This window comes from Rhea americana, unplaced genomic scaffold (assembly GCF_003343005.1).
Source record: "Rhea americana isolate MKP2758 unplaced genomic scaffold, rheAme1 scaffold_46, whole genome shotgun sequence".
NCBI classification, from domain to species: domain Eukaryota; kingdom Metazoa; phylum Chordata; class Aves; order Rheiformes; family Rheidae; genus Rhea; species Rhea americana.
In genome coordinates this window covers 666,007-690,896 of record NW_028186601.1, presented here as the reverse complement: position 1 = coordinate 690,896, position 24,890 = coordinate 666,007, and the positions used below count along the sequence as shown (strand labels likewise).

Genomic DNA, 24,890 nt, shown 5'->3' with positions numbered 1-24,890 from the left:
AGTTTATACATATATATGTGCACTAAAGTATAAATTAAAAAAGAAAAACACATAAAGAAACCACACTTTGACTCCAGAACATCACAACAATCACACAAACAGCAGGTCCTGTTATATTACAAAGTTTGTCCTATTGTATCACATTAACACAGAGGGGCAGCAATCAAGCTCTCACCAGTTCTGATATCAGCACAATCATGTAATTCCTGCCTGGAAGACCTTCCCATCTAAATACCTCCTTCAGCTGCACATGAACAAAACTCATTTTCTTTGCACTTTGCCTTCCTGTTTTTCTGCTCTGTGTGGCATACTTACAGAGAAAAAGCTTGATGTGAGGTGTTGACGGGAAGGCTGTGGTGGCCTGCTATAGCGCTGTGACCTCAGCAATGCAAGGGATGTCTGACCTGCACGCAAATCACAGCTGAGCACTGTGGAACTCTGCAAAATATATGGGAGCTGAGGAGTTCAGGAGACAGCATAGCTGTGGTCAACCCAAGCATAAACAAACAAACAAACCAAAAACCCAAGGAGACTAAAATATGTTCTTAAATGTGAGAAGGCGTAGTATGAAAGATGTCCTTTTGGTTAAGATAAAGCAGAAAAGAGCTTGCTTATGTATATTTTGTCTGTTAATAATAGCTGCAAATTCGAAAGATAGTTACTGATGCAAGAGTCTGAAGCTTCCACTCAGGAAAATGTCACCTGAACATTGCATTTATTGTTTTCTTGTATGTGTTCTTAAGGTCCTTTAACTCTACTTCTGTCCTGAAATAGATCTTGGCAAATAGTGTATCCTTTATAATGTTTGTAGAGATGGACAAGAAATTGTGGAAGAAAACATGACTTTGCTTTCTGAATGTCAACATTTAGCTTGCTGTTACTCATTCCAGGTTTTTGAAGAATCTGCACAGCTTGCTGTATGTTTTTTTTTTTTTTGCTGTTGTTGTTGGTTTTTTTCCCCCCTATGGTACACATTCTATCCACAGAAATCTATAGGACAGAAGAAAAACCTTGAATATCTCTTCACGTTCAATACCCTTATATTCTGCTAAAAGACAATTGAAGAGCAGACCATATACCTATTATACTGCTGCTGATGCAATAACCTCTTTGTAACCTGGACAGGATGGCATCTTCAACGTGAGTGTGATGTGTACTTGGCTCTGGGATGGCCGTGGTTCTTGTGTCTTCAAGCTCACTACTGGTAAGTGTTAAGTCTACTACTCAACAAGCCTATAATGCTGTGATAAACTAAATCTATTGCTCTTCCAAATACTGTTTAATTCAGTATTCTATAAAAATAATCTATTTTACAACCCAACTGGAGAGGCATATTTTTGACCTTCAACCTGAGAGCTAAATTCTGCCACACGTAACTTGTATACAGGTGTCTAGGGTGAATTCAGTAGTGGTGGCTATGCAAGTTACACATAACATGTGGTGTTTATAAAATAAATATAAGTGGCAAAGTGGTGTAACTTGTGAAAACTTGGTGTTTGGAAGGGTGTAAACCAAAGACCACCAGTCCATATAAAAACTACTGTTGTCTTTTTAGATTGATCTTTTAGCTGTGCTATGTGACACTTACAATCCAGAACAGCACTTTTACTAGGTAGGCTGCAAGATTAAAACATTGAGTCTTTCTGTCATTTACTATCCTGCTGTGTTCAATTTAATTATAAAAGGGAATTTAACAGTATAAGTGGAAAAAAGAAGTGAACATTTTACTGAACTTTTCCTCCAAATCCAGCAACAGTAAGAATGGGGAGAATGTTTGCTGTAATACAGATACTAATTGACCAGCTTTGAGCTATCTGAAGTCTTGACTGAACAAACAAGGCAAGTTCACATGCATCCCCCGCCCCAGATAATCTGCACCAGGACAAGAGGGTGGTTGGGTTCAGGCAACAGATCGTAAGGGGCCGGGACTGGGGGCCCTCCGCACTGATTTTCTTCTCTTGTGACTCCAAGCACGTGTGTGGCTGCGCTGTTGGTGACTGGAATTTTTGCATCGAAGTTCTGTGGGTGAAAATACAGTGCCTGTGGATTATGGGAGAGTGTGTGAACAGAGTAATGTGATTTAAGAACTGTGGCCCTGAAGATATCTAACAGGAAATGGTTGTTGACTCTTTTTTTTTTTTTTTCTTTTCTCTTTGCAGTTTTTTTGCCCAGCAGGTTCACCATCTGGGTTGTCAGCATTCAAATACTGTATTTGAATGCTACTTCTACGTAACATCTTTTTTAATATCAAGACCTTTTTAGCAACATTTCCTCTTGCATTCTGGCCGTAGCCTCTGGGCTCTTCTGTGGGCCAGAAGAGGCCCCATGATCTGTTTAGGGTAAGAAACACCAGCTAGAAGTTAAAGCTGAGGATATGGTTTTGCAATCTCTTTCTTGGTAGTAGCTCTGGCTTAAACATCCTGCAGTAGTAGCCTTTTTCTCTCCTGTGCTGTCCTTTCCTTTGCATTAGCCCAACTATTTGTGTTGTAAAAAAGACACTGTCACTGTGTGTTTTAAGTATTGGCTCAGTTGCTTAATACTATTGACAGTGAGACTCAGCAAACAGTTATCTGGACTGCTCATGCTGTGATGGGCAAGAGAGGAGAGAGCAAGCGCCCAGGGTGGGTGTATCTGCAGTCAGGATCATCTTTGAACACAACCCATCCTGGAGCTATTGCCTGCTGTCTGCTTTGCATCTCACATAAAAGCTTATACGTGTGCAAGTAACGGCTTATACACGTGCAAGGTGAGTATAAAAGCAAAGGCAGTCTCAACAGAATGCACACCCAAGGGGCAGCGTTTTTATAGTCCTTGCATGATGGTGTAAATGGTTGTGCAAGGGCAGCTGGGCCTCTGGCAGCTCTGGTTCTCGATCATCAAGCTGGTGGCCAGCAGCACCGGTGAACAGCAAGCACAGAAACTTCACTCTGCTTTGCAAGCTCTGCAGGATGGCGGCTTGCAGCTGCCTGTTGTTTGCAGTGGTATAATGTTAGGTTTCTAGCTGTGGAAAAAGTAGCCCTGCATAGTTTTTTAAAGGATTTTTTTTTCCCACTTCCCACTTTTCTGTTCTCACTTGTTAAATACAGACAAACAGAATCCAGATCGTCCTGCTGTGGGCCAAGGCCTTGGGGGGAAGAGAGGAGAGTTGCCCAGTCCTCCTATTTTGTAGGTCAAAGGAGGTGCTTAAAAATTACTACATTGTACTAAAGCAAACTTGGTAAGGATTTCAGGCCAGATTTTGGACTTTTCTGCTTTTATAAGTTATTTAATTTCCTTTTATTTATCATTTAGAGATGGAGCCTGCTGCACTTTATTACCATTGTTAAACTGTGCCTTGAGTAGAGGTGGTAAAATTAGTCCCTCTCTGCTAGTAGGATGCATATCACTTGTTGGGTGGTTTACTGGTTTATTTCTGATCCTTTCTGTTTTTGGAAAGTATTCACCCTTTGTTTATCCTCTTCCTCTCCACTGCCTTAACCAAACCTCTCCTCCCCATGACCCTTTCTCATTTTCTATCACTCTATTTTTTTTTCTTTAATCTGTACAGGGGTGCAGCACCCTAGAGGATGACTCAGATTTTCAAAAGTAAGAGAACACGGTTAGTCAGAGGCAGCCACAGACCTTTCTGACAATGATTACCAAGGTTTAGCTCTCCCTTTAGGTTTCTTTTATTTTCTTTGCTTTCAGACATTTGTCTCCAGGAGCTCAGAGACTGCAGCTGTGATGTTTTCCCTTTGTGCTAGATTGGTAACAGTGATGCATGAGTCAAAGAATTGAATCATGTTTCCATGCAGAAAGTCAGCACAGTATTAACACGATGCTTTTTTAAAACACAAGAATTAAGGATTGGTTTAATTTAATTTAGTTGGAAATTTCCCTCATTTTTATTAAACATAAACGTACATGAGTTGCTAAAAGCCTCTGAGCCTCTGAGAGAGTTGTTAGGGCCCCTAATTTAATTATTGCAGAAAAGTCTTCCAAGATAGTAAAATGAATAGATTTTTCATTTCACAAAGGTCTTTCCCTCTCCCCTCACCCCCTTAAATGTAGTTGCTGCTTGGAAACACACCCTAGTGGCTGCAATCGCTACACATCTTCTGTCAGAGGTGGAGCTGTTCTGCTCTTCGTGGTCATTAACCTGGGAACAGACCGTTGAATGATGCACTGTAATCTGGCATGTCACCACACTTAGGCTGGCATTAACATGCAGTTCATCAAAAGACATTTCACGGTCTGTCAGCACAACACTCCTTGCAAAAGAGCCATTTAAGGCTCCGATTTAAGAACCTGAAAGTTTTCAATAGCTTTCTGCTTTTTGTCCACAGGACTTCGCATATTCGAAAGATGGGTTCAGCATTGTACTTGTTCAGAGCTGTCAATCTAGCTTTGCTGCTCTGCGCCAGCTGAGGCTCTGTCCCTTCCTGCCTTTAACTCTAGTTGATTTATGAATAATTTACCAAAGAACCCTCTCAAATATACAATATTGTTGGTAGCGCTACCACGGGTTGCGGCCCGAGCCGGCTGCAGTCGGGCACCTTTGGCACCCGCCTCCCGATCCTCAGCCGGTAGGTGGGTAACTGGCAGAGCACAGGTTGTGCAGCCTCCTGCGGGACGGCGCTGCCCGCCCAGCTGCGGGCGTAGCCGGGGTGTCCTGCAAGTGGGCAACAAGCTTATGGGGTCTTGAGTGGAAATTGGAGGTGATGGTACAGTAATCTTTCAACCTTTCTGCAGTTTGTCAGTTGGGGATGGAAAATAACCCTGACTAATTAAAAGAACCTTTCACAAGTTGTTGTATTGAATGCTTGTGAAAAAAACACATTTAATGGTGAAGGCATTTTCCCATTGCCTTGTGGGTTGTATAAAAAGGGAGAAAGACTCAAGGATTTTAGTCTTGGGCTTTACCTGTAAACTATCTTTTAGGTATCAGTGTATTTTTCCAACCTTTAAAATCAGGAAAGGAGGCATGACGGGAGTTCCACAGTGGGCAAAAGGCTCCTTTTTGTTCCTTTTTCTAGTCTTGAAAAAGCAAATTGCTTATGTAATGCTTTTCACCTGACTCTTTGCTGCTCATACTCGTGCATGAGATAGTTCTGGTAAGCTCACTTCTGCTGTCAGTTCTACTGGCGTTAATGAGATTAGTTTCTAGAGAAAGGATTTGCCAACTAGTTTCTGTCTTGTGTATGATATTTATTGTCATGCAGCCACATAAAATACATGCATGCAAATACACATACAATATTTCTTTTTGTAGAGGTTCCCTGCTTTCCTCAAAGCAGGGAAAAAGAAAAATCTGACCCCCATGTATTAATTTCCCCCTCTGAAGTAACAAAACAATTCAAATGAGCAGCTACTGTGAACTATCAGTGGCTTAAAAGAAAATCAAAAAGTACCAAAGGGAATCTATTTTGCCTTTAGCTTTCATGATCAATCATTTAAATAAATCTGAGACATGCCAGTTAACCAACACGTTGCTCATGGAAGAAATTAGCGATTGCAGTAAGAGGAACTGTGAGAGTTTTTGTTTTCTCTGCAGTATAGAGTTAGTGTAAAGTCAGGAGGAACTGTTAACTTGCAGGGAGGAACGGTTTGTGAGTGACAGGTTGTCTAAAAGTCTCCTTTACAGAAAGGAGAAAGGGTTGTTTCTGAGCAACAAAAAGAAGCTTGCTACTAAGCTAGACCTGGCTTCTTCTCTCCCAATATCTTTTGGAGTTGGAAGGTAGGATGGGTACCCTCTGCAGCTACTTCTTCAAGCAGAGCAGTAATTCTGCATTTTAGCATCACTTAATGTTTCTGAGGAAGCATTAGGATGTTGGAGGATCTTATAGCTTTGCTGTCATTTTTTTCCTGAGAATTTGGCATTTTTTAATACTCAAAATACTGAAGTATTCTGTATGCTTGTTGATTTCAGCTATTTCTATATGCTCCGCATTCTGCAAATCATCTCTGATGGTCTCAGGTTGAACATTCAGAAGATGCAAATTTTATGAGCTGCTGAGCACTTGCAGTTAGTGCATTATATGAATCACCATCACCCAGGACCCCCTGGCAAAGCCTGGAATTGAACAATTTTACCAGGCAGAATTCAACCATAATATTGTTTCCTCTTTTGTTATCTTCCCTACCTCCTTCTCTCTCTGCACACAGCAGCCTTCCTTAAAAATGCAATAACTGTCAGATGCAGGAGGTTGTTCTCATGTAATGAGGTGAGATGGGCCTTTTAGAGAGAATGATGTTGTGTGAGAGAAAATAGATAATAACACAGGTATGGAAGAAGACCATTAATGTCTTTTTCTACAATGCTACTACTCTTTTTTGTTGCCTGTATTCTGTATTTTATTCATTTTTTTTAATGTAACTGCTATTTTCAGTTAGTTTTATGAAACATGGGAGGTTTTTTGTGTGTTATGCTATTGCTTTGTACATTGACAGAACCTGGATCACTGGATCACGGTGCAGATCTCTGCAGAGCTCACAGTGCGATTTAGAGCAACAGAAGTTTGTTGTTTTTTTAGGGTGTACATGAGCAGAACACCTGTAAAGTGTTCTGTAAAGACAAGGCATAGATGTTCCCAGTGGATTTTATAGGTACTTACAGATGAAGAAGCGGCATTGAGATTAGAAGCTTCTGGGCTGTACTCTCATTTTCTAGTGAATTCCAAACCTTCCTAGCTTTTTTTTCCCCCCACCTTTGTGGCTGTACTGCTATCCTATTTCCAGGAGAGGAAATGATATGTCTGCATGATGTTACATTGTTCAGAGCTCTAATTCAACAACTCTCTGGCATGGCACTGTGTTCCTTGTGCAATATTCTAGGATTGAGGGTTTTGCCAAGGTCAAAAAGGAGAAAGTTGTTGCAGTAAAAAGGAAAACTGTGAATGAAGTGCCATTTCCTGATTCTTGCTGACTAACTCCCTTAGGGGTTCCATGTAGGACTATTTAATAGTTTGACTGCAGTAGGGATGCTTCACTCATTGGTAGGATTGCATTCGTTTGTTCTCTGCTCTGGCAGCCTGGCTGTGGATCCGAGCCTTTCTGGACTCGGCAGTATACTGCAATCAACATATTTCTAAGCTGCCAGATAGCCCTGAGTACTTGGTGAGAATCAAATCCTAGCCCCGATCTGAATTCAAATCCTAGAGATAAAAGGTGCTGTAATATCCCAGAAATAAACCATCAAGTCTTTAAATTCAGCTCCATAAATCCAGCTTTAATTGCAAATAATGTTTTTGGACAGCTTTCCCCCCCCTCCCCTGCTTTTTACTGTTATGTTATTTCTGACTCCTACTTATTGCAAGAGGATTTTCATTACAGCTGGTGCTGGGGTTTCTGTACTCTGTGCCCCTGTTGGTGGGCTCCTGTTCATGCTTTGTCCTTGGACAGCAGACTGGCCTGGCAGACCTTCTGCTGCTGCTTGATGGCTACCTTCACTATGACTCTATTGTCCTCTGCTCTCTACAGGCTTGTTTACAGAGGTGATTCGGGATTTTTTTTTTTTTTTGAGGTGGAGAAAAGAATTCTATTTTGGGTATGTGCTGTGTGGGTGTAGATGGAAATAGCTGCAGGGGTTTTGGCTTGTTTCAGGATTGTTGTTGACAGTAGGGAAGGAGGAGAATTAGGAAGGGGAAAGGAATTGGATACCTGCAGTTATCAGATCACTGGGTATGGAAAGCTTCATGCTTTGTACCTGCTAATCAGTGAGATACAACACAGAGCTGTTTTGTGTTAGCTACTTAAGAAGATAAGTGTGTTTTAGCATGTAGTGCAAGAAGTTCAATGCCAGTTGGAGGCTATTAGACTTTATGCCTGAATCTGAGAATTGCCTGCATAGATTAGAGCTCTTAAAGAAGTTGAACTTGAAGAAGTTTCAATTCTGATCATAGTTGTTTTGTTCAAAATCCCAGAGAACTGACAGAAAAAGTGTCTTCTGATTAGCAAATCATGTAAGTTATTAAGTTAACAAATTGCTGTGTTGGTGCTGGGTAGGAGAGCGATACCTTCCTTGAAGTGAAGGAAAAAGCAGAGATGCTCTTAAATGCGCCGTCCTCTCCAATGGCTGGCTTGAGCTCTGCTTTGCTGCTTCAGCCACTGCTGTACTATGTCTCTGTTCCTTTATGCTTACAGATTAAACATTTAAAAAGATATAATCACTCTTTGTTCCTGGTTGCACAACAGAGGTGACCTTCAGCCTCAGCTACTTTATTCTCTCCAGCACATGGTACTGCTTTCTTCTTTGAAGCTAATGCTTGTGTCCACCTAAAAAATAGTTGCTTTTATTATAAGCTTTCACTCATCTTTATTATGAGATCATTCAGTAGGGAAGTGTAGGTATCATGATCTTTACTCTTCCTTGCCTAAGTATTATATTCTCTGTATTATAATGTGGCTTGAAGATTAGAGAGCTAGAACCAAAACCCTTGTCTTCCAAATGCTAGTCCACCATCTGTTAGCATTTCATAAGCTAATTCCCTGATCGCTTTTGCTGATCACTCAATTTCTTTGACTTGTATCTCTCTGCAGTGCAGAAACTGGAGATAATGACACTTCCCCACATGTAGGCATACCTTGGTTGGGAAAATGAGCAACAATTTTTTTTTTTGTGGGGGGGTACATGCTGCTTGATATAATGATTTTGCACATACTATGCAAAACTATTAGGGTATATTTGCTTTTGCACAAGTTTAGTTGGAGCAATGAGAGAATGACATCTCTTTCAACCCAAATTCTTTCTGGTGAACTGACTCATAACACAATCCCCCAAACAGTTGCACAACCAAGAAGACATAAATTTGTGGCACAGAGGTGAGACTAAATGGACAGAGAAGAAGCCAGGCCTTCTGAAGCCAGCTTTATTGCTGAAGCCAAAGCACTGTGTAGAGGACAGCTGTGTGCACAGAGGAGAATGGGCCTACTTTGACTGCTATTTTACAATAACTATAGCTCAACGTTCCTTTCAGGACATTTTCAGAAAAGAGCAGTGGATTCTGTCTCTTTCCATCTTCTTTCAGTGTCATTAGAGGGAAAAGTTAGCTAAAATTATTACCAACAGGAATTCTGCCAGGGTTCAATAGTTTCTGGCTCTCAAGTTCGTACAGATAACCAGAAATATTTTCATTTCTCTGAACACTGGGCTCAGGGGAAATTTTACTTCTTTCAGGTTTTGTGGCATTAACCAACACAGTTTACAGTGAATAAACTCTGAGTTGAAAGCTTGTGAATAATGTTTCTCAAGAAAACTATTTGTTTTCTTTAGTTTCATTCTACCCAGGATAACATTACAAAAGGAATTTATTGTACTTCAGAGCTTGAGATGTTTAGGAAGCTTGGCTTTATTTTTGTGCAGACCACTGGATTATTTGTGAAGGTAAAACTTTTTCTGTAAGTAACAGATTTTTCTTGATGGCTGGCCAAAGCTTGTGGTAGCTGAAATTACCACAAAAGCAAACAACACACCACACTACCATTCATTCCAAGTGCGTGGACTGCTTGTTTGACTTTACTTTTATTGCCACACACATGCAGCGTAACGTACACATATTGCTTTGAAACAATCATCCCAGTATATCTTTCCTTTAGGAGAAAGAAGACAGGGAAAGAAAACAGCAAAACCATGTCCAATGTTAGTTTTAATGCAGGATTAGAATTAAGTAGAATATAATGGAAGATATTTAGATCCTGCAGTAAATAAATCAGAATTTTTCTATTTCAAATTAAATTAATTCTGTCTGTGTTTCAGCATCTTAAACATGAGATCTCTGTAGAATCTTCAGAGCAGGATGAATTTCGTTGCAGTTATTAGCAAAAATGCCAGTAATAAAGTTTTGATTTCTACCTTTCGTTCATACATATGTAATGGTTGTAGTCCCAATTATAAGACATGATACACCTCAAGTCTCTTCCTAATCCTTCTGAGTACATCTCCAAGTGTTGAGCTCTTTTAGGCAAGATTTCTTGGTCTGTGGTATCCTAGGTACCAAAACTTGAAGCTTGGCTGAATTTTGACCCTGGCATTTTCCTCTCAAGAGATATGACCAGTGTTTAGTACAGTGACCTGATGAATTATAGGCTAATTGTATCAGGAAAAACAGGAACAAAAATTAAGGAACAAGAGTAAGATGAATAATATATATACACACACACACACACGCACAATTATAAAAGAATTAGGACAATAAGAGGGCTTGTGCACTTGCCCAAACATTTTAGGGATGACCACCAGAGTTTCCCCTATCCACTACCCAAGCTTATGCCAGTTTAGTTTTCTTTACAAGCAACCCCTCAACTGTGCCCTTACTTTTCTCTGCAATACAGCTTTTTGAATGTTTCATGATTTCTTAATCTTTTCTGATCCTATTCTTGTCAAAAAGCTGTCTAACTCTGAGCCTGGGCTAAGGAAATAACATCTCGGAACATTTAATTAGATCATTACAGATCTATTGACCCCTCTGTGTTGGCTAGAAGATTATTTTAAAGCATGATATTGCTCTCATCCTTGCAGCCTATTGTTAAATGGAACCAAGCAAAGAAACATCAATTACTATTCCACCTGCCAGATTATATTCTGTATTTGTGGAATATTGTTTCATGAGTTGTTCCTGATCATTATCAATTTTCGTGGTTTTACTTAGACCTTATTAATGATTTCATTATAATCATTAATAATGGTTGGAAGGAGGTTGACTCCAAATAAATGCACTTTCCCGAATTATGAGGTTAGTTTAGACACAGTGAAGAAAGCTCTGGTCCAGCAGAATCTTTGTATTTTTGCAGCAAGGCCAATGTGTCATGTTACTTGGATATAACCTGAGGTCCTGGGTGCTTGTGGTAGCTGCAGCTGCATCATACAGGTTTCTGTTTGATTCATTACTTTTTTGGGGGGATAGATGGGCCCAAGAGGAAGCTTCTGTCCTTAGCTATCAGCATGACTTGATCAAGTCCTGTATGGTCATTCAAAAGTGAAAATAACTGGCTAATGGAGTGATGCGTAAGAATGGTTCCACTCGTGTGAGGTGTGCAAGAGCAGTATACTGCCTCTCATGAGATCAGCCTTAAATTCACTAGCTGAGCTCCCTAAATTGCAAAGAAAGATTTGTTTCCTGTATGGAAATTACTTAGAGGTGTCATGCTTTGAAAGAAAGGATGGAACATTTGATGTCACTGGCAGGATTCTCAGAATATATTTTCTTCCTTTCTTCTACTCAGGTTAAGGACTTGCTGGACATTAACATCTTGGCTTTCATTCCAACCATCCTACTTGGCGTACTTGGAGGTCTTCTGAGAGCTCTCTATTTTTCGCTAAATCTAAAGATTAATAAATTACGTATGCAGTTCTTCAATTCCAAAATCATCACTTAGAAAAACAAGCACGCTATTGGAAACCATGCTCATCCTTGCAAGAAAATGATACTGTTCTCTTGATTATGTAATGTTTACAGTGGTTAATGAGGGCAGGTCATAAATTGGCTGGATGGAAAAGCGTATCTGATCTGGTGGTGTTGGACCTAAAATACAGCAGACTACAGCAAATATAAGAATTTTCTAAGGATATATAGGTATGTATCTAAGAAGGGAGAAGACTTTTTATTTTATTATTATTATTATTATTATTATTCACCTAAGGAATGTATCTGCTGTGTTGGTCTCTCACTGCTCCTTTATTCTGATGATCCTACATAAGCTTAGTGATATGTACCAGTTATACTGGGGAGCTGTTGCATTTATTTTGGGATCTGTGTGGGCTGCTACCAGTAGGTTTCATTCAGTTTTTCCACTGTTCTTTTCTTGTGATTGGCCCTCTTATTATGTGACAGAGTTAGCTTAGTTCCATGTCCTGCAATGAAATCTCCATCCCTCTGTATCTGGAGACTTTTTCAGTTGTTACATTGGAAAGAACAATTAAGAGTCTATCACGTAATTGTATGTGTTTTTGTCTGAAGACAGTGGAAGAGGTCTCCGCCTGTTGTAAGAATAATAGTTGCATGAAGAATAAATGTTGGAAAGGATTTTAAAGTTATGGATACATACAGCAGACTTTCTGACCTAACTCTGGAGCTTCTGGAGTCAAGTTATCCCTAGCTGTTACAGATGAAGGTTGGACTGGAACATCAGACATCGTGATAAGACATGACAGTGGCCATCTTACTTCGGGACTTTAGAGGTCCTGGTTGCTGCTGTATGGTGTGGTCTTGTGGGAAAGGTCATGCCATCAGAACTAAGAGAGTGTAGTTAAAACGTCCCCATGCTCTGAATGATTTCATGAATTTCAGTTCCATGACTTGGCTGTAGCTTAACAGTATTGTTATATACAGAGGAGGGAAGCCTTCAGAGCTTTTCTGTTGCGCTTTTAGTAAGTTATGCAAAGTTGGGTTTCTCCGCAAGTTTCTCTAGCGAAAACCTGCGTGTCATAATTTTCCCTTTTTCTCAATTTTTGTAGAAGTTTTTCTGAGGCATTTTCAAATCTCTTGAAGTGTTTAAATGCCCTTTCTTTAGGCTGTACACCAAAACCTCCTACTGCCCTCTCCTAAACAGACTTGCCAATATGTTTTGCACATGCAATATATGTGCTTTTTTGCATATTACTGCATAAATATGTGTATATAAGTACATATGCAAGCATATGTATGTTCTCTTCCCTCTTCTCCTGGAGAAATTGTCACTCGGTTGTTGATCATTGAGCCGCCTGTACAGATACTCTCCTCCCATTAGCCAGACAAGCTTTCAGGAGCCTCTAGTCTGAGCCAAAGAAAGTATACAAGCTTCAAGCAAAATTATTCAGCTTGGCTTGTGTCAGGTACCTGGATGATCCTGGGAGAAAAACAATTAGTATTTTAAATATGTTACTTTTTTTTTTAAGAGATGCTGACCATGATTTCTGTACGTTAGTATAGCTGCAACTATGACAGAGTAGCTGTTTCCAATCCATCCTTTGTGTGTGCTGCATCCATGATAAAAGCAGCCGTAGGCATCCCTGATCAGGTAAAAGTCAGCACTTCTGTCTGTCCTGCTCTAAAAGCTGTTATGCCCTGCATAACTAGTATATTTATGCTGAGAAGATTCAGAGTCAGTCTGTGATCTATATAAGAAATGTGAGAGGTGGATAAATTGATCCCCACACTCAATATGGAGAAAGTGGTCTCCATCCCAATCTGTTTTGACAAATCAAGAAACCAGGTATAGAGAAAAAGTGCTGAGAAATTTCCTTAAAATCTGTACTACTTATTAGACTGTGTGTCTGAGCTCAGGTTTTCTTCCCTTCATTTACTTATGTGCAATATCCAGAGAAGGAAAGTCTCCCGTTGACAAGTTTTTCTTTGAGGAACAACAGAATCTGTGATCAGAGCAGGTTCAGCCCCGGCCTGGGAGTGGGGCTGCATGTTCAGGCACCAAGCCAGACTTTTTTCTATTTGAGGCCTAATAACTACAACCTTTTCTACCTCGTGAATGTTCTCTTTTTTAAGTGACGGAGGCACCTTCTTCCAGCAGCGGGGGAAATGTTAGTGCTGGAAGTGCGTGTGCCCAGTTGAGGCATGGTGTCAAGCCTTTGCAAGCTGTAGTGGTTCAGTTTCTCCACAGGCTGGTACAGAGACTCAGATTTCCCACAGACTAGTGCTATGTTTTTCCCTGGAAGGACAGTAACAGTGCATTTTGTGTAGTCCTTGAAAGCAGCGGGTGCTCTGGGAGTGTATTTCCTCCTTCCCTCCCTAGTCCTGCTTGTTACTCATAGCAACTGCCTGTGATGGCACAACAGAAATGAAACCTTACCTCCTCTAGGAGGAAAATAATGTGAGGAGGAGGGATCCTCCGCGACCTCGTTGTGCGGGAACATTTGCTGTGGAGGATGACTGGGTTTCAGCTCCTCCTCGTGGTAGGACGTTGGCTCTTCAGGTTGGAGCCCGCTTATGGAGGATGAGATACCTTGAGGAGTCCCGCTTGAAGCCTTTTGCTCCCATGTTGGAAGGGGTGGCTAAAGGAAGTAGGGAAAACTTTTCTTCACTCCAGGGAAGATCTTCTTGCTGCTCAGCATTTTTTTTTTTCAAACTAAGAGAAGCAGGAGCACCATCCTGCGCTTGCCTCCTGCTAGTCCCGTGTGAACGCCGCGGGCTCCGGAGGAACCCGGGCTGTAAAAGACCAGGTTTGTGACAGTCACTGTTGTATGCATTTGAAGCCAGAGCTCTGGGTTTGACGGCCACTTCTCTTGCCTTTGAGAAGAGTTTGGCTTTCTTGTTATACGTCGCAAAAGCCTTGCACAGGGTCCTTGGACATAACAAAAACCAGACGATTCCTGATGGCTCTTTGAGGGAAAAAAAAACAAGCCACAACAGAAGCCAGCAAGACTTTGTCTACTGGTAGATACTACAGGTTTAAACTTAAGATCAGTTAACGAAGATTTGCTGCCTGAAGTAAAGAAAATACCTCATAAGAGTTATTTTACATTGTTTAGGAGTGAAGCCTTACTGACTTCAAGTGTTCAGGGAGGAGTTAGCACTGGCCGGATCACACCTGTCAGAACAGTGTGCGTTTTGTAGGGCTGCGGTGCTTACAAAAGCTTGGTCGTTTATATATTTTGCTCTCCTCCTTTTAATTTTGAAAATAAGCATACTACTTTTTAACATTAGCTTTGTGTCATGAACTTGTATTCAGATTGCATTTCCTTCTTATTAGCTCTAGGAGATCCTGCTAAGGTCACAGTCCTTATTTTATTATAACTTGGCAAAAAACAGGCAGGAAAGAAACTGTTTGATCTGAGAGAACTATACTTTTTTTTCTTTTAAATAAAATCACATCATCAGGCAACTGAAAGAAATGCTGTTACAGTGACTTTAACCAAAAATAATCTCGTATAAACCAGTCTGCATTTAAACTTGGAAAGCACCCATCATGGTATCTTCCACACCCACAACATAACCTGGAGTACCATTCCTTTGACTGGAATTATGTATCTAATCTTCAGTCCATAGATTAGGCAAAACTGTCTTCCTAAGTGCCCTCTGCCCCTTGGCCTGCCTTTGCTTCTGCTCAGTTCATCACCTTTCTCTGCATGAGGAAATCACAATGTAGATAACTTTGTGCCAAGAATCTGGCAGAGCTATCTTTCTTCTTCTACTTTTTTATCATGTTGACTAATGTTTCTGTTCCAAGAGCTTAGCGTTTCCATGGACAGGGTGAACAATTTAAGGATATATGTGTATATATTTTAAACTGTCAAAACTTTAAAAGGTTACATGAGAGGATTATTTTTGTAGACTTAGCTGTGAAGATAGGCTACTGCTTTAAATATCTAGCCACTGGCTCTCCTTCTACCTCCCTTGGGACACTGGGGCTTTGGCAAAAGCTTGACCTGGGTTTGAACTGTCCCAGAGTTAAGTTTTCAGAAACAAAACCTGACCTAAACTTTGTGAAGACCAAGCTACTCCCAGTTTCTTCCATCACTCAGAAGTGTTCTGCCCAGGAGGTTACACAGTTTGAGATATGATTGTCTGACGAATCGTCATGATAGGACCTAGTTCTACCTCAGCTTGAGGGCTACCATGAATGTATGCCCTGAGCTGTTTTTATAGCAACCCACAGAATATATGAAATCTTGTGCTGGGAAAAATGATTGTTATTATGATTGTGTGTTTCAATAATTTCTACTAGACATCTGTTGAAATCTTTTCTAAATCTTTTCTTTTTGTGAATCACCATTTGTTTAGAAATCTAAATGGATCTCAGCTAGGATGTGGGATCAAGAACGTATCATTGTTTTTTAATGCAATGATATAACTTATGCTGACATATGTATAACTGAAATACAGGGTTCTCTTGTATATAACCTTTTGGTGAATGCAAAGCAGCCGGCAAAACACTTTCTATTATATTTTATTTCAAATATTTTTGGTTTCATTTGTGTTTTCTTCAAACTGGGTGTAAGAAAAAGCAGTAGAAGGACCTGATGGAAGTCTCTTCATTGGCTTGGACTGCGTTATCTGTACCTCTACCGTATTGTATCCAGCTTGCTTTAGGCATTGTAACTGTCTACTACTGCTAGGATGAGCAGAAACTTCCTTGTGTTGATTACCTGAATAATAGTCTCTTCATAACTTCCTACTTCAAAGAGAGAGGAAGCAATAAATTTACAAGTTAAAGTAGTTATTTAGCTATTCACACTGACCAAGGCTTTAAATTGGCTTAAGTAAGGAATAATTTAAATGGAAGCAGTGGATGGTTTTTGACACACAGCATCATTTTAAACACTAACCCCAAAATCTCGTTCTTTGTGAAAGACAAGTAGATCACAAGGCTTTGTGAAGTTAGGTGGGATGAATCTGGGCCTTACTGGTTGCTTGTGAGCAAATGCTCTTCTGAGATATGAGGGTAAAGCCCTAAAGGACAATTTCCTCATGACAACTGCAGGTGGTTTTAGACATTTTTCTTTCTCTAAGTTTCTACAGCTCATGCTAGTTTGTTTATTTGTTTTAATGCCTGCAGACTATTGCAGTCTATTGGCCCCATTTCTTTCCTTGCACTCCAGTCATGAGCCTGAGAAACAACTCAGAGATATAAGTGGGGAGAGTTACCAGGAACAAATTTATATAAATACAGTTATTAATTATTTTCTCTCATGTAGCTGTTGCAATATTTTGGGATGGAAAAATTCAGAGATGCATCAGAACTGGATGTTTAAAATGAATTTATGTAGAGACAAGAATAACACTTACTCTTTTAATCACTGAAATTTAATCATACGTGAACTTTTCCAGTGAGAAAAAGGACTCACTGGAAAAACTTTTCCATTTGTCATGATATAAAATTAAAAAAGGAAAGAAACAAGAGAGAGTTAAAAAATGAAAAGATCCTGAAATGTAGCCCCATATTACTCAAGCACATTTTCAATTTAGAATCCTGATTTTGCTTTAAAAGGTATTGGTGATAGACTCTGCTTTGCCTGGAAAGCTGGAACTAGAAACTGATGAAAAACATCCTTCATTCTCAGCTTCAGCCAGCTTCTATTGGCTGAGAAGCATAATTTAATCATGCATCTGTATAATAATAATAATAGTTTTTACTGTCTTTTAAACTTTCTTTGCATTTGAGTTCCCATCAAACTGAAAAAACAGCCACAAACCCCAGTGTTTGCTATGAAAATGCATGTAACAACAAAAGAACAATTTATGGCCAAAAATCAGGAAGCTGTCAATGTATTTTTAAAAAAAGGGGGAGGGGCGGGGATGACAACATACACCACACAGTCTGCAATGTGAAAGACTTTAGGGTGAAAATCAGTCTATTCTAAGTGACTTTGTGTCATAAATAGCAGAGAAAATGCCTGCAGGAATGCATTTGATCAAATTGAGAGTTGATACACTAATATCTTTACTCTGTTGGTATTTAATGTTCATACTATGGTAGAGAGAATCCCCAGTCAAGCTTAGGTGCTCCACTGTCCCAGAGAAATTTATACTTATAGGAGAATACAGTCTTCGCATTGCTGTATACGGATTTCCTGGAGTGGTAGGATTTGGCCAGTGCAGCACAAACTGTAATAAGGGGACTTAATCTGACAAATCTGTGTTGATAAAATGGCAGAGAATGGTGTGGTCATATGGTTGTGAACTTGACTTTGATTCTGGTTTTGTAGTCCATTTCTTGAGAAACATCCATGAAGAATGCAGAGGAAGTAGAAAAAACATTGCTCAGATTTTAGGTTAAATGACGGTTTGATCTCATCATTGTTATGAGCGATTGCTACTAACTTCTAGCTTTACAATTCTTCCTCACAAGTGCGCAGAGTTAGACGTAGTGCATAAAACGAATTTTAAATGCAGAGTAATCTACTATTGGTGACTGGGCTCTGAACAGCTTATTTAAGAATATACAGGAAGCAGACAGACTTCTCCATCCTTGTCTTTCAGTTCTAGGCTATCATCTGGCTTACGTTACCTGTTTCAGTATTGTCTGCTATAACGTGGATTTACATATTCTTTGTGAAAATAACAAACTTTTTTGCCTACCTAATACCAGGACTTGGTGTTTTAAGCTCTAAATGTTTGCAAAATGTTATTTTTCAAAACAAAGCTATTTTTGCTCTAAAGGAAAAATATATGAAACCACAATAATTTCTTGGCTTTTTTTTGTCTGTCTCTGCATCAAAAATAGTCAGGCTGATCCATCCTAGAGGCTAAACTGTCTTACTGCCAGTTCTTAATTTGGTGTGGCTTCAAGTTATAAAGATTACATCCTGTTGTAAGTGGATAAATCTGAAGAGGATTAAACACTGAATTGTCATGGACTTTGCAAGGCTGTGCTGAAGGCAGTGATGATGTCTCTACTGAGCTTGTAATAAGCTACAAGACCAAACATGGCAAATAAACTTGTTCTTTGTCCTCCTGTTTTAAGAAATGTAAAAAGTTATGATTGTGATCATGAGACTTCAGGAAGGATCATGTAGGTCTGGCTTATTCCAGCATAATATGAGATTTGTAGCACGCCAGAGGGCAGTTCAAAATTATCAGCCTCTGAAGATTCAGCAGGTAATAGGCACTTTTGCCATCATAAGATATCCAATAACAACCATATAACAAAACACTTGCAAGTGCTCAAGTTTTTCTTTTGTACCAGTCCAACTCTTGTGGTGAGATCCATATTTTCTCTTTTAAACCAGAACAGTGTAACAGCTGAAGGTCTAGATGTGGCTGTAAGCAGCTATACAACTATGAGGGTGCTTCCTCTGAGCGTAGTTTATCCTCATAAATTTATATTGTACAGTGGAACTGTGATTTCATTAGAGTTTTGCAGCACTTCCAACAGGCTGTGATTTTCCTTGGAGAAGGAAGAATATTGTGGGAATGTAGAAGGAAGAAAGGGAGCTAGAGACTTCTTCCATTAGCAGCTCCTGGTGCAGCACGTGTATTCCTACAGCATGTAATGACCTCCCAGGGATCCCAGAGATGGGTCTACCTCTACTAAATATGCTGATTTCAAACTGAATGAGTTAGTGGTACAAAAATTTGTGTGTGGACAACTCCTATGTCTCTGTTCTCTGTGTTTTATTCTTCTTCCTCAGCTCAGTACTTTAAAGTTTTTGTCTTGTTGTTTCTCCCTCTGTTATTTTGGCACTGCTGCAAGTTTCAAATGTCCCCTGACATGTACTGTTTTTTGTGTAGGCACTCCTGTACAAATGATGTCGTCTTTACTGCTAGTAAAAAAAACTTGAGATTTTGCTGATAAGTGGGTTACACAATCATATGATTTCTAAAGAAGGATGAAGTAAAGTAAGAACTTATTTTTTATTGGCCTTTATGAGTTTGGAATATATTCTTGTTTGAGTGGTTGGGATTAATATAAAAAGCAAATAAAAATTAGGAAGTATGCTGTGTCTCTTTGGTTGCCAATCCAGTGTCTGGAAGAAATTTTCTTGCACTAGATGTTGGCTGTGTTATAAGTTTCCCTTATGGTCTGAGCGTGGATCAGGTGGGTCAAATACTACAGATCTGCTTTTCCTTCCAGAGACAGAGTTCATATTGTAACTGTTTGGACTGCAGTGATGTCCAAAATGTTCTGGATGCCTTCCAAACTCAGAGAAAGCTGTTGTACCTGCTTGGAGAGTGCAATTGCTCAAGACGATAGAGATTGTGAAAGCATCCAGGAAAAGATCATGGCCAGCATATTAATCGGCAGTCTAAGTTACAAGGTTTTCAATGTTGAAATAGTCGGTACCGGTATTTATTGAAGGAGACTTTTAAGAATGTGTTGGACAAACACCTTTTTGGTGTGGTTTGGGTATAGTTTACACTGCTGTGGAAGAGGTAATCTCTAGGTCTTTTCCTGTTTTCTATGGCGCTCTCCTATGCAAAACGTACTAACTAATAATGCTTCCTTGGGCTTGGGTTGCTCTGCTTGCCCACAGAAGTATTTATTAAGAACGGTTCGTTTGGCTGGTGCTGTTTTACGGAGTTAGTGATACACATGCTGGGAAGGAGATCATGGCTAAGCTAGGCATTTTACTCCGAATTTTTCCTGTTTTCCAGTTTTGCACAGTGAAATGTGCTAATCTAATCTAATAAACTAGATTTATTAGTTAATCAAAAAATTTACTTGGGAGATGTAAGGGAAAGTAGGCTTTGTATGTAAAATTGATACCTAACAGACACATTCTGCACAGGCACTATAAGTTATATTCATCCATTTAATAGATTTTTTTCTTTATTTTTAATATTTAAGCAATAAAGCAATTAAAGAGGGAAATTTCAGAATATAATTGTTCACCAAGTGCATCATGGATAAGACCAGATGGAGTCAGATATTCTAATCAACCTTTAATCAAGGTAAGAAAACCAAGTGAATGATACTTAGGGACAACTGAATTTATGTAACTTGAACTGCTCTCCAAATATATTTACCTGTAACATAGGATTTCTTCAAAATAGCATAGTGCTCCCTTTTGATGAATATATCAGAACTGAATTCCATATTTAAGCCAGGTATACTGGGAAGTTTATGCATTATCACCTCTGAAAGGAATGGGGAAAGAGCCCTGCTGAACCAGTACATTAAAAAAGTCAAGAAGTTGCCTTAAGTGATCTCTATGTTTTTTGTCACACTTAGGCATATGAGAACTAATGCAGCGTATAGCTTTGTAAAGGATCCTTTTACTGTTTTGTATGTCTTTCTCTGTCCTGCAGCTGCTGTTCTTCTAGTTGAAAATGAAAAGCAAGGAATTGCATATCTTTTTAAATGTGGGACTCCGGGTGAATTTGTATACTCACCTCTCTGCACTACTTTAGCATTTTATTTCATCCTCAGCTGCCGGACAGCATGTTCTGCTGTTGCGAGTGGCCTGGTTATTCCCATGCTGTAAGTTTTGCCTGTCTTGGTTTGCGCATCCTGTACAAAAGACCTGTGTTGAAGTAGCCACAGCATGAATTGTAAACTGAAGGCTTGGCAATAGCAAAGCTATAAGTGCTTGGAGGAGGTTGTATAGGTGAAACAGGATGGTTTGGTTGGAAAGAGGACTAAAATTGTGGAAAAGAACGAAGAGCAATCATATGAGAATAGCCGTAGGAGGACTGTAGCCAAAACTCGATACTTTCCAAGTGTAGATCATTTGAACCCTTTGGGGACCCAGAAAGAGTCTTGGTTGCTGGCTCCATCTCTGTAACTGTAGAAATACAGATTCAGATCCAGACTTTTCATCTGTTTCTTATGCACTTAATAGCCTGAATCTTAATCTTGGACATCAACACCCTGAACTTTGGAGAAAACTGCACTTAGGTCTTTTGTATAGTTTTTAGAAAGCTGTGGTAGACTCAAGTAGAGCTCTTACAGTAATGTTGAGAGGTTTTATGTGAATCCCCAAATGTTCATCAAGCAAGGAATGATGCTTGCAGAGTGGGTGTCCAACATAACGTAATTCAAATACCGAAAGAATTTTAAGGATGTGTACATGCATGTACCACCTTCTCCCTTTGCTCTGTCCCGGAGCATCCCCTTTCTTTCACCTCCAACCCTCCCCAAGGTGACACCTAAATCAATTCTTAATGCATAGTAATTGCTGAAACATGCCATACTTGACTAAAGAGATATCGATAGCCAAGTCTGTCAGCCAGCTCCATGTTTCTCAACTGGTAACCTAATTTTTATAACTGTTCCAGAACTACCAGAACTGCATCCATCAATAAAATGAATTAATTGCATGAATAAATGGGAAAAAGTTGAGAAATGACGAAAGAGGATGCTCAGACTATATAAATACGTATATGCATGAATATATATATTGTGTATATATATACACACATATACACACACCACACACACACACATATATATATTTAAATTTAATCCCTTACTTCCTTGCATAAGGAATGGAATGCTGTGTCTCAGTCCAGCCGTTGCAAGCCTGACTCTGCTAAATTTGTTTTTGTTCTTCAATGCAGTGTATGGTGAGTTTGAGGACTCCTGGGTTCTCTTCACAGCTTCATTTCTGATTTGCTTTGGCTTTGTCATTTAATACATATTACTCCACTTTGCTCATCTGTTATATAGCTGTAATATTCTACTTGCCAGGGTTATAAGGCACAGGAAGACTTAATTTGAATACATTATATAAGACTGTAAATATGCAGGCTTTTTATCTGAAATATCCCAGTATATATGTCTACTTGTGCTTTTAGCTGTTTTCCTGTAAGGTTTGTCCTCATTTGGCTTTAAAGAACATTAAATAAGGCATGCTGGTAGTCCTTTTCCTTCATATGAAGTACGGTGAATTTGGCAATTTCATGCTAGTGACTGGCACTAAGTAAGTGCTCATGCTAAGGAAGGATGTTGGAGCTTTTTTTTTCAGTTGCTACAGAAGCTGACAAAATTAAATCTGTGATTACGGGATTATTAGAAGCATTTCTAGAAAGCAATGTGGCTGGCCAGAGTGCTCTTTTTCTTTTTGCATGCAGGCACACAGGAGCCTTGTATGGCACGATAATTGGTTTGATTCTTGTTTCCATTTTTTGCTTTTCAAACTAATAAATATGGATCAATCCAAGTCTGTCTGCTGCCATTGGAGCTGTCTGCTTTTTCAGTGGTGTGTCCAGACTAGCCATCTCCTTCACTGTTGTAATGGTAAGCGTGTTCAATTTTCAGGTATTTGTGTGGCCAAGGTTGAGTTAAGCTTTTGCTGTTTCGGATGGTGTCCCACACACTGGACCACAGAGAAATAGCTTCTTGGCTTAGCGAGTTCCAACCTGCCTGAAGACTTTTTCTCTGGGACTTTTTATTTGGGAAGGGTAAGTTAGGGATTAACACTTTAACAGAGCAATCTGAATATCTATATTATTATTAATTTTGGTTACAGAACTGATAAAGCATGGTTTTTGAGCAGGGAATGAAGTATCTCTTTTTCCATTGGATTACAAAAAAATAGTGGACGATAACATCTAACTGGCTTGTGAAGTGACCTCTGAGGGTGTTGAAGGTCTTGTGCAGTGCTTCTTTTTATACTGGGGCTGAATGCAGCCTTCTGAATGGAATAAGTGAGAGATTTTCAGTGTTATAGGCAAGTGATGCAGTGGGAGGCCTCTAAGTAGATCCCTCATAGATTTCATATTTTTGAGATTCCCTTGCAACATGTTCCAAACTTGTGTTCCCTTCCCACTTGTATTACAGAACATTTTGAATCTGTACCACAGTGCTTCACAAGTTAAGGCATACACTCTGAAAGTTAGTTTAAAGCTGAATGAGTTACAAGGAAGAACGGGATCATTAGAGGGGAGGAACTTTGCTTTCCCGGGTTTCAACACTTGGGGATAGTGTGTTGTAAGCCTCAGCTGAAATTCAGCTCAATTGGTATAGAAGTGATTTTGAGGTCACAGGTTGAAACTTTCCCCCTTTCAGAGCAGACTGTTCAGGTCCTGAGAATGTTGCTCTATGTGGAAATTTTACCTATGACTAAACCCAGGCCTTGGCTGCCTGGCTGCCTTTGCCCAAAAGATCTCACTGAAACCTTTGCAGATGTCAGAATTCACCCAGGCTGACCAAGCCAGGATTTTCCCTCCTAGTAGACTATTGCGCAGTGTTTTGATAAAGTAGCTGTTTATCGTCATTCACTCAGAATTGGATTCATTTTTGTGATAGTCTGTGTAAATTGTGTTGGAAGTGTTTTTTGATGTTTTAGCTTTAAAGGTGTTGTATGTGCATAAGAGCTAGACTATTGTGAAATAATAATTAGATTATGGAAACACTCCTCCGTCAGTGTTCTCTTGGTATTTGTTCTTATCCATTAAGCACAAATGCACTCTGGTATTTTGCCTCATATTATTGCTATTATGCCTCTTTTGGAAGGTACTCTATGGTTTTCTGGCCAGCTACTAAGTCTCTAAGACTTCAAAGGGGGAAAGTTTGTGCCCAAACAGTAATAGGTGTAAGTTTTCTGAAAGCTCCAATTACCATTAACCATAGTATCTCTTCCAACAGCAGGCCTATATTTTCTTGCAATGGCTCAATACGTTTCAATTTAAACATCATTTGCAAACTGTTATTTTAAGATTTTGCTGCGAATATAAATCCTTGGTGGCAAAAGCAGGTGATTGACATCTTAGCTTTGTGGCTATGAGACCGTTCTTCACTGCAGGGAAGTGAGAAGCTATTATGAGCCAGAACACTTGCTTGTCCTGCTTGACAGAACTATATTTCATTCAGATGTAATAGGCAGAAAATGCCTACATTTCATTTGCTTCCATTTCTCCCTGCCTTACCCGTTATCTGCACTTGGGGGTTTTGTTTTGGTTTGGTTTTAGCAAGTGCCTCCCAGAGCATGCTTGTACAGCACAGGCAAAACAATAGCTGGAAGCTATTAAGAGAGCTGTACGAATATTGGTGGAAAAAGCACTAGAAAAATGTTTGGGACTATATTGCAATGTGTTCTGAATTCCCCTAGGTGTCATAACTCTTCTGCGCCTCTTTCTGTAGAGGGAGATTGTGTTTCAATTCATGTTCATCCAAGATAAATAGCTTCATTGCTTGAGGAAATATTAATTTTTTGAGGAGAAAAAAGGTCTTGGACATGACAATGCAAAAACATAATTAAAAGGTTGTGCCCTCAAACCATAAAATGCACATATTTTTCCTATATTGTCTGATGAGTTCAAAAAGAATTGAGTGTGTTTGCTTTGGCTTTTCACACAGCCTTCCATTTGGAAACAGTTAAGAATATGGGACTTGTAGTGAACAGGTTTGTAAAATGCTTTCTTTTCTTCTCATGGCAGACCTCACAGGCATCTGCCCACCTCTTCTCTCTTGGCTGCCTTTTTCTACCCCCCATGTTGACACTTGACCCTCCTGCTCAGCTCTTTGTGGCAGACAGTGCGTGTGGTGACTTTTTCCTTGGCTGGCTGGAGGACTGCCCGTAGGACTTGCCTTCCCACAGC

General features: G+C 39.7%; 1 pseudogene; it reads left to right on the top strand.

Moving 5' to 3' along the window:
* Positions 1-24,890, top strand: part of LOC146589373 (chloride channel protein D-like) — an 85,668-nt pseudogene that overhangs the window by 3,921 nt on the left and 56,857 nt on the right.